The following is a 12,334-nucleotide window of genomic DNA, read 5'->3' on the forward strand; positions in this document are numbered from 1 at the left end:
TCTTGATATTCCTACTGGCCACAGTAGCTAGGATTTGGTGATAGGTGAATGTGTTTTGGTACATGGCCCCATCAGCTTGTACACGAGGCCATACATTCATCACTGAATGCTTCCTGCGATGCTCCCTGTCCAATATGCACTGTGCGATATCCAGCTATATCTTGAATTTTTGCACAGTGCTTACACCATGAGTATCTCTAAGATTTTACTGTTGTTTATATGTACCTTTAAGGTACTAGAACAGTGTTTATGTAGGGCATTAGAACATTTTTAAGGTATTAGAACACTATTTAACCATAAACTTGTTATGTGGATGCCTATCCACAGGGACTAACTACAAGGTAATAACAGCAAAGTAGCACTGAAATCTGGTTGTAGTAACTTCAGGTCAATTCTGATTGACATTAAGTTATATATGAGGTCTTTACCTGAATATCAGTAGCAGGAGTCCACAAGAATATCAATAAAATAAATCATATTATTCTGCGACTGGATCCAAATTAATACCTCTCAAAGCTGAAATACTTCTACATTAAAGTATTACTGAAACAGTTTTAATGGCAAGCCCAAATGAAATGTTAAAATTTGGGAATATTTCAGTGGGATTTGACTGGCAAAATTGAAGCACTCGCAGCTCAAAATAAAACAATGTATTTTAAACTCTCTGATTAAAGAAATACAGTATATAGGAATGCTGTTCACAAACAGGTTATTCAGAAAGGCTAACTTAAGGCTAGCTTTCATCTGTTGCTCTCTCAGTGGGGAAGGATGTGGGTGGAAGGTGTTTCAGAGACAATGTTTAGCTTAAGTGCTCTGACTTATTCCTTGAATAAGCTTTTATCTCATTACTAGTTATGAGTAACCAAAGAAGATTAGATTCCTGGTGCCTGAAGTAACCTTTTTGAATATACTCCTCATTATTGTTGATTCCTCACTGATTTCTCTAGAATAATAGAAGTCTCCACCTCTTGCAGTTAAAAACACAGTAACAACAAAATGGAAGTCTTCCTACTTAAAATACTGTTTTGCCTGTATCAAGATACTATCCTTTTTCTGTGCTTACTAAATACTCTCAACACTGTTCTTATCAAATGTCTTTTATACAGTCACTCTCCAAGTAATTGTTTCATATACAAAATAAAACATAGCTAAGTGTACTTTAAACAGTTATGTATGTTATCTGTTCCTTCAACAGATAGGATAAACCCTGCAACAGGGTTTGTATCGATAGGTAAAATGTCCTTTCAGGTGGATAATAAGTTGGAAGATAAAACGTACCAGCAAAAAAATAAGACAAATTATTAACACTAATATTTAAATACATTATTGTTGAGAAAATTAAGTTTATAGTACAGACACTGAGCCAAATAATTCTTCAACGTAGTGTCATTGTATGAATAAAGATACTGTGATAGGAACCATATAATGGAGTAAGACCTGACTGCGTTAAGTACTATCCCAAAAGTTTGCTGTCTTAGATCAGTCCATACTTCAGTGGGGAAACTGGTTTAAAACATCTAGCACCAGGTGTTTTTTTCTGCCTTTGCACCTCAATTATTTGCACTTTAACTTGTGCCATTGCAGATGCTTGAGTCTATGTAAACTGCATCCAGGAGCAGTCTTCATAGAGTGGCTTCACCACCAAAATCTTACATGGTGTAAAACTTTAACATATCTTGAAGATTAAAAAAAAAAACAGGATGTGGATAAGGAGATAGATGGAATGCATAAAGAAAAATTATAGTACTCAGCATTGGTTACACCTGTCTTAGCATTTTGGTTTGGAGCACTAGAGTGGTTTTGAAGAAAATCTCCCTGGTCGTTTTTACTTAGCATATGTCAGGTTGGTTTGAAGAGTGGTTTTGGTTTGTGTTGAACTAGATTCCTCTGGAGGAAGATAAAGCAGAAGCTTCTTTCCAGAAACACACCACAGGTGCTCTGAGCACTGATGGAAATACAAGGATTTAAATCACTGGTTGGTCCCTTGAAACAAATGTGAACTATACGCAAGATTCAGTACGGAGGACGAGGATGAATCTAGTCGATAGTAAACCTGAGCCCCAGATAATATAGATGTAGGTGCCCCAGTATCAACTTCTACAATCTACTGCTCTGCCTCTATTGCACCAAATTGCTTGCTAATGTTGACATACTTATAATAGGCAGATATTTTAATACACCAGCTGCCCAGCAGTCAAGATATCCTTTGTAGACGTCAAGGCAAGAAGAAGCCTTGACAGAAGATTTGCGGGAGGACAGTGAGGTATCCTTAACTCATATAATTTAGTTAATTCATCTTGATAGCACGCTCGAGAGGAAAATACTATCACCCCATTAGACATGAAGGGGACTGGTCTAAGAGATGGTATGGCTTAACCAATTTGACATCGGCAGTCTGGAATTAGAGCTAGGAGTTCTGAGTGCCCAGCTCTCTACTTATTCTTCATTTTCTTACCACCTTGCCTAAATGCTGGACATAGACCTTCTCTATTTATTTGCAACTGAGTTCTTAAATGGATTTTAAAGTAACTGTAAATAGATTAGCCATGTCCATGTAAGACATCACTTCTCTCACTTCTTTTAGCCGCTTTCTTCACAGTTTTTGTTTCTGCCTATGCCCCAATTTTTCACACCTTGTTTAGACTTGTGTTTACTATAACTCTACTGTTTCAAGTTTCCTACCTCCTTAAGACCACAAAGCACTTCAAGAAAGGATTTCCATGTATTATATTTTGTTCTGACAGCCTTATCTCATACAGACATATTTGCCATTTTCTTTTTTTTCTATACATATAAAAAATTACGTTTCAAAACCATTATATGTGCAGCTTTCTGCCTCCATAGCCTGGGTTAAGATCTCTTTCTGAAACTATAGACAATAAAGCGTTTTCCCTAAGAAAAGTTAGCAATAAATATTGATGCAGTGTTTCAACACTCTTAATTATTTCTTTTTGCATTGTTTATCATCATTTTGTCAACTTTCCATATCATTCCCCACAATGCTTTGTGCTAGATTTTCTTTGAAAATTCCTTTCCTCTGAACTTACCATGAACTTGCCTGTAAAATATGGCCATAAAATGCCACCGACAAAACAAAACAAAACAAAATCCTCTATTCCCTAGTAGCCCGTCTCCCTCTCATCCCTCACTAAAAAAAAAAAAAAAGAAAAAACAGAATTTGTATAGAAAAATAATTTTCAATTGCAGGTATAAAGCCGAACATGAAGGCTGAGTAGAAAACTGAAATAATCAGTCGTGAGGATGTGGTTTAAGCCATGTGCAGAGTTCGTTCTTCATTCCATTTGTTCTCACTGTACTGATGGCTATTTAGCGGGTAATGTCAGAAGTGTTGGGATTAGACTCGGTGTGACTGAGGGGGAGGAGGAGGATTGTGTTTCTTGAGATGCTCTGTGGGAGGAGAAGGATTATGCATGTCCCTTATGTAATGAGGAAGAGGCTGAAGAACTTGCATGTCTATGAGGAGGAGGTGGGAGGATTAGCTTTTGATGTAAAGGCGAGGGAACGGCCCTGGCCCTGATCTCTGGAGAAGGAAATCAGAAATACATGACCCGTTTTGTATATTAGAGGAAGGGGTTTTGTTTGCATTTTTTTCTGAGGTGGAAAACAGCTGGATTATGGGAGAGGCAGGAAGGCAGGGGGTGCTGTGGGGAGGCTGGATTGTGCCAGTGCATTAGGTGAAGGCTTACAACAGAGACCTGGGAGCTCGAGCTACCTGGAATACTAATCTCTAAGGATGGGATGTCCTCATGGTCCTCCAGAGGACCAGGGAGGGGGTAGGGAAGTCCCAAGTCTTGGTTTAGGTGAGGTTTGGCTCCTGTAGCGATGCCCTCTGATGAGGGGTGGCCAGCCGGCGGTGCGGGGAGAAGAGGTTTCTCCAGGAGCCTCTGCGCGCCCTGCCTCTTCCCAGGCCCTGCCCGAAAGGCTGCAGGGCCCTCTGCAGGGCTCAGTAAATGCAATTTGCTGCCCCTTTGAGGGGAAGATGGAGAGGGGGGACCGAGGCACTGGGTGATTGAGCAATGGGGATTCAGGAAGGAAAGGTCATAGGGGTGACCCCCCCCATGATCTGAGACAAGGTCCCAGGCCCCTGCACGCTGTTGTCCGTGCTTTCACCTTGTTGGATCAAGGCACGGTGGCATGGTTTTGGGCCAGGCCAAACGGCCTTTACAGCAACAGGGCTCAGAGGTGGTTTAGGGGTTACCACAGGCCAGGCACGATTCCCGGTCGGCAGTTTGGGTGTTCAGTATGGGCGCGAGCAGTGTTGTGCCATTTGGTTTTAAGGCCTGTTTTGTTAAATAATGCTGATGTAGCCCAGTGTCTGGGCCTGTGGGAGGCAGGACGAGGGCAAGGAGTTGACAGCAACAGCCCGTGGTTTGTGGTGGTTGTTGGTGTGCACTCTGGCGTGGCTGTGGCCATGGCAGCAGCCACCGTCCCAGCCAATACCTGGGCCTCCTTTGGGGGACAGCAGCAACCAGAGACATCCCGTGAGGCATCGTGGGTGGGTCTGTCCCATGTAGGGGGAGGAAGAAGTATCGAGCCATAGGGCTGCAAGCCATGTTGTGCCGAAGAACAGGCCCTGGCCCACGTTTGCCAGTCAAGGTGTAGCCGGTGATGCTGGTACTCAGGCTGCAAATGGCTTCTCCAGCTTCCTTCTGAGAACCTGTCCCTGCGGCCTTTTGTCCTCCCCCCTTGGGGCTCCTGCTGGTTGGAAGAGCTGTTTGGGGGAGCACCAGGGGGTCCCTTGTACCGCTCTGTGGCCTTTGAGCAGGCCTCAAATTCGGTATGCAGTGGCAGTGAATGTCCTTTCACCTGCTGATGGCCGCTTCCTTTTCGGATCCCGGGAAATCCAGTCTCAAGCAAATGTGAGAAGAGTTATGGGAAGCAGCATGGGGAAACTGGGTAGGATTTTTGTTTTTAACTCTGCCCCTGCTTCACCAGCCAACAAAAAGTCTGTCATTTCAAAGTGCAAGTAAAGGCTGAAGCACATCCGTCCCAGCAGATGAGTTACGAATTAAGACTCGACAGTCAATGAGGATTCTGGCTTTGAAAACTTGGGCAGAAGCTACTTTTTTGAAGTGATTGAGTTACCACAGTTTAAAAGATTCTCAGAGGCAGTTGCAACAGCCTGAGAGCATCCACACAGAAAGTTATGGCTCAGCTGACACGTGGTAACCCATTACTCGGTGGTAAGTTTGTCTCACCATCATGTCTGCAAATGCTTCATAGATGCATTTATCCTGAACATATTAACATTCATTCTCTGTAATGTTGAGTTTACGCTTCGTACAGCTGAGTGAAGAAGGCAAATGTAGTCTGAAGACTACCCCCAGGAACTAACAATAAATCAGAGCCTGGATGCTTTTATATTCTCTTTATTTTTGCCAAATGCTACTTAGACTATAATAGCACCTAATTATGAAATTCAGTTGTTTCATAAGTGCTTTTTACTCACAGATTTCAAAATACTTTATCAAAGAGGTAAGTTATTCCTATTTTATGGGTGGAGAAATGATGACAGAAGTGGTTAAGATCACCCACCCAAACAAGGATCAAGCTAGAATAATACATGTGTATGTTTTTGCTCCAGGTCCAGTATGTTAGCCATTGAATCCTGATATTGTTTTCATAAATGTGAAATTTTGAAGAGTTCTGAGGAAAGGACTAGGTTCAGGATTTGCTGATTGTTCAGGGGATCAGAGCTGAACCTAAAGATCTCCAAGATTCAGTGTTGACTTGCAGATTCACAGGAGAGGAGATGATTAATAGGCCTATCACCTTGTCAAGTCCACCCTGTCCTCTCCCCTGCATCTGTAAACATGCCTACGGGACCATATGTAAAGTACGGTTGAAGAGTTTCTCCCTTTCTCTTGTACTTGGCCCTGCTTTTGGTGTGAGAAAAGGAGAAAAAGGATCTCAGGTTAGGCTCAACCCCACTTCGTGACTTTGTCTAGTTTATTTATAAAATCTCCACAAGACTCTGTGTTGATGTTTGTGGAAGCTAAACAAAGCCTTAAGAGACATGTACATTATAAAAGGAAGTGTTTTCAGTGCTTTCAAGTATCTGATGTTTGTGTTTGGACCCAGGTTTGGAATTATTTTTATTTTCTGCATAAAACCAGCAATACTTATGGTTGACAAGTCATGGAAGATACCTGTTTAGACACTGGGAGAATTTACCCCATCGACTTTGTGAAGCAGCAATGATATTTTCTTTAAAGAGGTGGAATTACTTCTGGAGAGCTATCAAAAATAAGTCAGACTTTTTTTCCATCATTTACGTAGCTCAGAGGTGGTGTCATGAGTAATCGGGTCCAAGGTGAGGTCAGTGATGGAACAAAGAGATGACAAAGTCTGTCACACACCTTTTAATGCCTGTGGATTTACAGTAGTTTTTGTTTTCCTGTGCCATTGTTTTTTTCCAGCATGATCATTTCTCTTTCTTCACCCACTATTGAAAAAAATAATAAAAATTACAGAAGGTTTCAATATACAGTAGTTAATTACTATATTACAACCTCTAATTAAATTCTTGGAGACTCTGCACAGTATGATGTCCATGCCAAGAGGGACATATCCCATTCTTAAGTGAATACATGTTCTTGTCAAGTTAACTTACTGCATTTTACTCACATGAAATATTCCTCATCTCTTGCTTCTTGACACACATGACTGATAAATGTTTTAAAGGCACATTTAACATTGATATTTTTGTCATATGAAATGACAATGGCTTCAATAATTCCCAGATTTTATTTTATAGAAAGTGACACATTATGTGATGGCAGACTCCCCAGACCGTAATGTAAGCCACACACTGGTAGGAATATATATTGCATCAAAACTTAGTCTTTGTGTGAGTCAAACCTAGACTTCTAATGTTTCAGCCACATGTGAGTAGTTAAACCTAAAGGGTGTTAATATTACAACATGTCTTACAAATACCACGGACATTCAGAATAGTCAGAGCTCAGGTTCCTGTATCAGCTATTCATTTTTCCTTGAGACGTTTAATGAACAGGGATTTTCTTCTTTCTTTTTTGTAATCAAGTCATCTGAGAAGGGAGATACAGTAGAAAGATAGCCAGATTTTTATCAAGTCATTTGTAGATTTAAATGAAGTGTTACGTAGGATTTTATTAATTCTTCTACAGTTTTTATCACACATCCGTCAGGGTCATAGGTGAATTTTTTGTTCAGATTTTTAGATAAACATTTAAGTCCTTGTATGTGTGGACAAGTCTCTCTCAAACAGCTTTAGTCTTGAGAGAACTTTTGTATTCACAAACCAATAATTTTGTTTTCACATTGAAATAGATGGGAACGATCATTCTGCTTGACCTTAGAGTTCCATTAGATCAGATGGCTTCAGGAATTATGTGTGTATGTGTAGCTTAATGACAGTGAAATTCAGCTAAATGAGCTTTGCGTTGGCCTCATTATTCAGTCGATATTAAGCCTTTATATTATACCATGTCAATACTTATTCTGACTTTGGCCCTGATTCAGCTTAGTACTTAAACACCTGACTAACTTGAAGGACTTTAGTGAGCACTTACTCAAATGTTTAAAGCTAGGCACTTGCTGAATATGGGCCTGTTTATATCACAATTAAATACTAATGCAATATTTAACACGTATGTTATACTGGCAGCAAGCAGGTGGACTCACATGTATGGTAGCTACATCGATATCATAATATGCGTCTTCATTTGGAAACACTACAAAGTACTGCAGAGCAGCCAAATATCGAGTCTTGATGATGGTCATGATAAGCGGGAAGAAATAGTTCATGCGGTTAGAATAGTGTATCCCAGGCTTGTTTAAAAATGTAGTCATGTGCTTTGATGTTTCAATTTGACTTTTTACATAAATCGTAAGTAGGTTTTGGACTTAAAATGTTCAAAGCTGCCAGAAATTGCTTTGTTCAGTTTATGATGGTGCATAGTGCTGACCAAAGCATCAGCGAGAACTGTGTACAATGATTTGAGGGTTTGTTTATTTATTTTACTAAGTCTGTCTGTCTTTTCCTGTACTGTTAGCTGTGCATTTTTTTGGTTTATTTTATATTTTCCTATACGGGTCAGTTCAGAAGAGACAAGTTCTACCTCTGAAGTTAATATTGATGAGAATGTCAATGTATAAAATACATTGCCTTCCAAGCTGATGACACTTACCTTACTACTGTGAGTAAACAAGTGGCAATTCATGAGCAAGTGAAGCAGTGTTTGGCTTTTTTTATGTATGCAGTATTTATGCAGTGAAATGTCCTCGTAGGTGAGGAAAAGCTATCACAGACATCTCTCGGGAGCCAGTGAGAATTTAACTAAGGACATGGGACTTGAGTCTATAGCTTTGCATGGACAAATATTTTAACAAATTGGATGTGGGGGTTTTTGGGGGTTTTGCCTTTTTCTTATCTTAGGCAAGAATTTTGGAGAAATTGCTGTCTTTTGCTGGTCAGCTTCACTTCTTGGTTTTCATTGAACATAAAAAGCCTACATCATTTCTGTTTCTGTTGGGTCAAGCTGAAAGCTAGTCAAGTCAAGAGGGTTACACTGATTTAAATGCCGCTGTGTTGATTTGTAAAAGTTGAAGTGCTGGCCCATTGTACTTTTTAATAACCTTTCAAAAAAAACTCTGTTCTTGTCTTTTTCTGAATCAGAATGAAAAAGGAAGCTTTCAGGAATTTTCGCTTTAAAAAAAGAAAAAAAAAAGCCCACCCTCCCAGAAGTCAAATCTAACCTTGAGAGAAAGACACCACTTCGGAGTAGTTCATAGCCCAGAGGTTAACGTACTCCCACAAGACATGTGGAATCGTGGTTCAGGGCTGTCATCTGAAGCAGGGGTTTGAACTCGCAGCTTGGGTGAGCGTCCGTCCTGCTGGCCTGTGGGGTGTTTTTGGGGTGGGGTTTTTTTTCCGTTTTCTTCAACTCAGTTATTCTGGGCTTGAGAATTTTGCTATTCAAACTAGCCAGTTGCCATTAAAAAACATTTTCAATTAAAATGCATTTAATTGAAAAAGTCAAAGTAGTATTACTGGGTAAATTCTGGTTAGTGTACCCAATACAGCACTGCGATGGGAGATAGAAAAGTTGCAGCAGCTGAACAAGTAAATCGTTTTAGTCTGTGAGGAATGGATTCTTACTCCCATTGGGAATCCCTTGAACTCCAGTAGACGGGCAAGGGATCTGCACTAGCAAACTGCTTTGCAGGGCTGTCATCTGCAAATTGAAATTTTGCTGTAGGGAAGAATCAGCACTAGAAACATATGTAAATGGCGACCTTTGATTTTATTATTTCTTCTTACACTTCCATAGATCTTTTTGTTACTGATTTTATTTGGAAGAAAGTACTTTCGCTGGTTTTCCACTTCAAATGATATGTAACTTCACTGCAAATGTAGTATTGTTTCCTAGTAATGAAATTAATATTTTTTCCCTTCCTTAAAATGGAAGTTATTTGCCCTGGCAGAATGAAATGCCACTGTCAGGACTGGAGATCCACAGGCTGCATTTTGTTGTACCAAGGCATGAAAGAGATCAATTCTCTTTGCTCAGAGTCATCTGTGTTGAAGAACTGCCCCACAGAGCAAGGTGAGATGGCTCGGAGGTTTCAGTGCAAGAGAACTGCTTATTTTTTCAGGAGCAGTCTGCGGCTTTGCTCCTTCCCTGAGTCAAAGCACACTGAAAGAGGGGAAAGGTTTCCACTGATTTCTGTACTCCTTGTATCAAGTGCTCCGTCCTGTGCTGCTGTCCGTACAGGTGATGGGAATCCTGACTTACAGCTGTATGTTGTGAATTGTCTGGGGGTGGTAAAGGTGTTTCTTTACTGTTTGTGCAGTCTCACGTGGTGAGGCCCTGGTTTTGGTTGAGGACTCTTAAGAAGTAATGAAATACAAATGATGTCCAGGAGTAGTGATTTACCCTCCTGTTATAATACCTGTGAAATTGCTGGGCCAAACTGGGAGCTTTGGCATAGCTGCCTTAAATTATGACAGGCTAAATCAGAAGCTTTTCCTTTCCTTTTTCATTTACGCTTTCCTTTTTCCTTCTCCCCTTCACTTTCAACATTTCTTTGTTGAAATAAATTATTGCCACACTCAACCTTTTTTAGTGTTGGTTTTCAAACTGAGTCTTCCTTGTTTCAAGAGGAGCATTTCACATGAGGTCCCTATTCAAAGTGAATATATATGATAAGACAAATTGTTTCAACACTTGCTTGCAAGGCCAATAAAAAGAGATGCTGTAGTGCAAATTACCCTTGCAAATGCTCTCTAAAAAGCTAATAACATTCTTCCCCCCAAAGGATAGTTCCCCGCCATAAGGAGAGTTTCTCTTTCATGTTCATTTGCCACACAGATTTATAAAATGATCCCAAATCCTTGCATAGGCTGTGAGGGATTGCGGCTTTGAACTGCTGAATTGGAAAAGCTATTAATGGAAGAGGAAAAGTTTTCAATTTTAGTCAGATTGGGTCAGGATGGTATAAACTCAGCCCTCCCAAGTTTTGGTGTAAGATGGAAGGCTGTTTCTTCTTTGTTGATAATTTTCATAGTAAGATTCACAAGGTTTTCGGTTAAAAGGCATGAAATGATATTATCAGAATCTAAGGAAAAATCATTAGCATATTTTTACCGCTTTATTTTATTTTATTTTCAAATAAAACCAGTCATTTTAATTTTCTTTCTGTGGAATATGGTATAATTGGAAACTTTTCAAAACCATAAGAACTATTAGGCAAGTGGTCAGAGAAAAGGTCCAACAGTTCTGCACTGGAGCTCGTCCTCCATGCAGGCCTGTGGGCAGCGCCAGAGATGGTCGTTTCCCCGTCGGCTTTGTGCGCTGGCACGTGGTATTTTCCCTTTCTGTAAAATCCAGGGCAGCATAAAGAGGCAGCCCCGCAATTCCCACTCATGTTTAGTCCCGTAGTGATTGGGGGTGGGAGGTGGGCTGCCTAACGCCCAAGACCAGCAAGCTGTGTTCCCAGAAAACCCTGGAATTCTTCCACCCAGGGACAGTTTCCAGCTACGCACGCTTTTCCTTTTTAATCGGACCTGTGGTGGCTTGGTGATTGTAAAGGACTTCGAAAATCGGAACTTAGCCAAATTACTTCTCCTTCATGCCATTTTGACAGAAGGGTTTCGCAGAAATTAAACAGTAAATAACTCCTGTGAAATTGCATCTTGTATTTACTGCTTTTAGTGATGGTGGGATAAGCGATCAAGTGAAAGCAAAGCAAGCTGGATTTGTGTGTTTATGCGAAGAACGGCTTCCACCAACTTTTCCCGCAGTGCCGCTCTATGTGCCCGGGTAGATTGTGACGGGGACTCTATCCGTAGAGTTGCTGTATGCAGTCCTTTTCTTCCCAGCCTCTATAAGCGACTGTGAAATGCACTGGCCCGCTAAGCACTGGTGACTGATTTTGTAGGGGCTCCCGCCAGATACCCGGTGGTACCAACTTTCAGTTGTTTCCAGCCTCTCTTGGATTTGAAGGAGCGGTACAGATGATTTGCCTGTAAAAGGCTCCCTGGCCTTACCTTGCATACACTGAGATAAATGGGACTGGTGAAATAGTAGCTGCTGTTTCCACTCTCGTAAGTGTTCATGACATCCTTTTGAAGCGTAACATGTGTGGTGCTGTGTTCTTCTGATGGAGCCAGCCCTATCTCCTTCCCCCGTTTCCTTTCTTCTGTTAATCTGGTAACTGACCACTTACCGCATTTATTATCTTTGTAATTGAAACCGAGAAAGCCTGTGGCAGGTAAGCCCCGTGCCTCTGCGCTCGCTCTGATTTCTCCTCCTCCAGCCCTAAAACCACAACCCTTCCCGCTCTCCCCGTAACAGCAAGCTCTGAACACAAATAACTCTCAGAAGCCTGATGCTACTATCTATTTGATTTTGTTTGCAAGCTTGTCTTATGACCAGCTCTCAGCGTGGGAAGAAGCAGGGAGTGGGTAGATGGAGAGAGAGTTGTTGCAACATATTTTAACATATGTGCTTTAGGCCTCTTGGTGGACTCCCTCTTGGGAAGAGGGGAGGGAGCGTGCCCCAAGCAGTTGGTTGGCTTTGCTTGTTTCTATAGCAGCCTGAACGAGAAAAATCATGTTTTAACACTAATATATTCAACCAAAAAACCCTAACAATTACAGGAAGAGTCTTTTTTATTATTATTAAAGAAATTGCATTAAAGATGAATGGGCATATATTGGAATAATTATGTTTTAAGGTGTGTAACATTAAAAGGTACTGAATGGAATATTGACTGTTTTGTAGGAACAGTAATAATGAGATTTCTGTCACCTAATCTTACAATAATT

The 12,334-nt window shown here is 40.8% G+C and overlaps 1 protein-coding gene across 3 annotated transcripts in view; it reads left to right on the top strand.

Annotated features, from left to right (window-relative positions):
• Positions 1-12,334, top strand: part of SOX5 (SRY-box transcription factor 5) — a 651,312-nt gene that overhangs the window by 76,136 nt on the left and 562,842 nt on the right. The gene's annotated exons all lie outside the window — the stretch shown is intronic.

Source organism: Calonectris borealis, chromosome 1, assembly GCF_964195595.1.
Source record: "Calonectris borealis chromosome 1, bCalBor7.hap1.2, whole genome shotgun sequence".
NCBI lineage: Eukaryota > Metazoa > Chordata > Aves > Procellariiformes > Procellariidae > Calonectris > Calonectris borealis.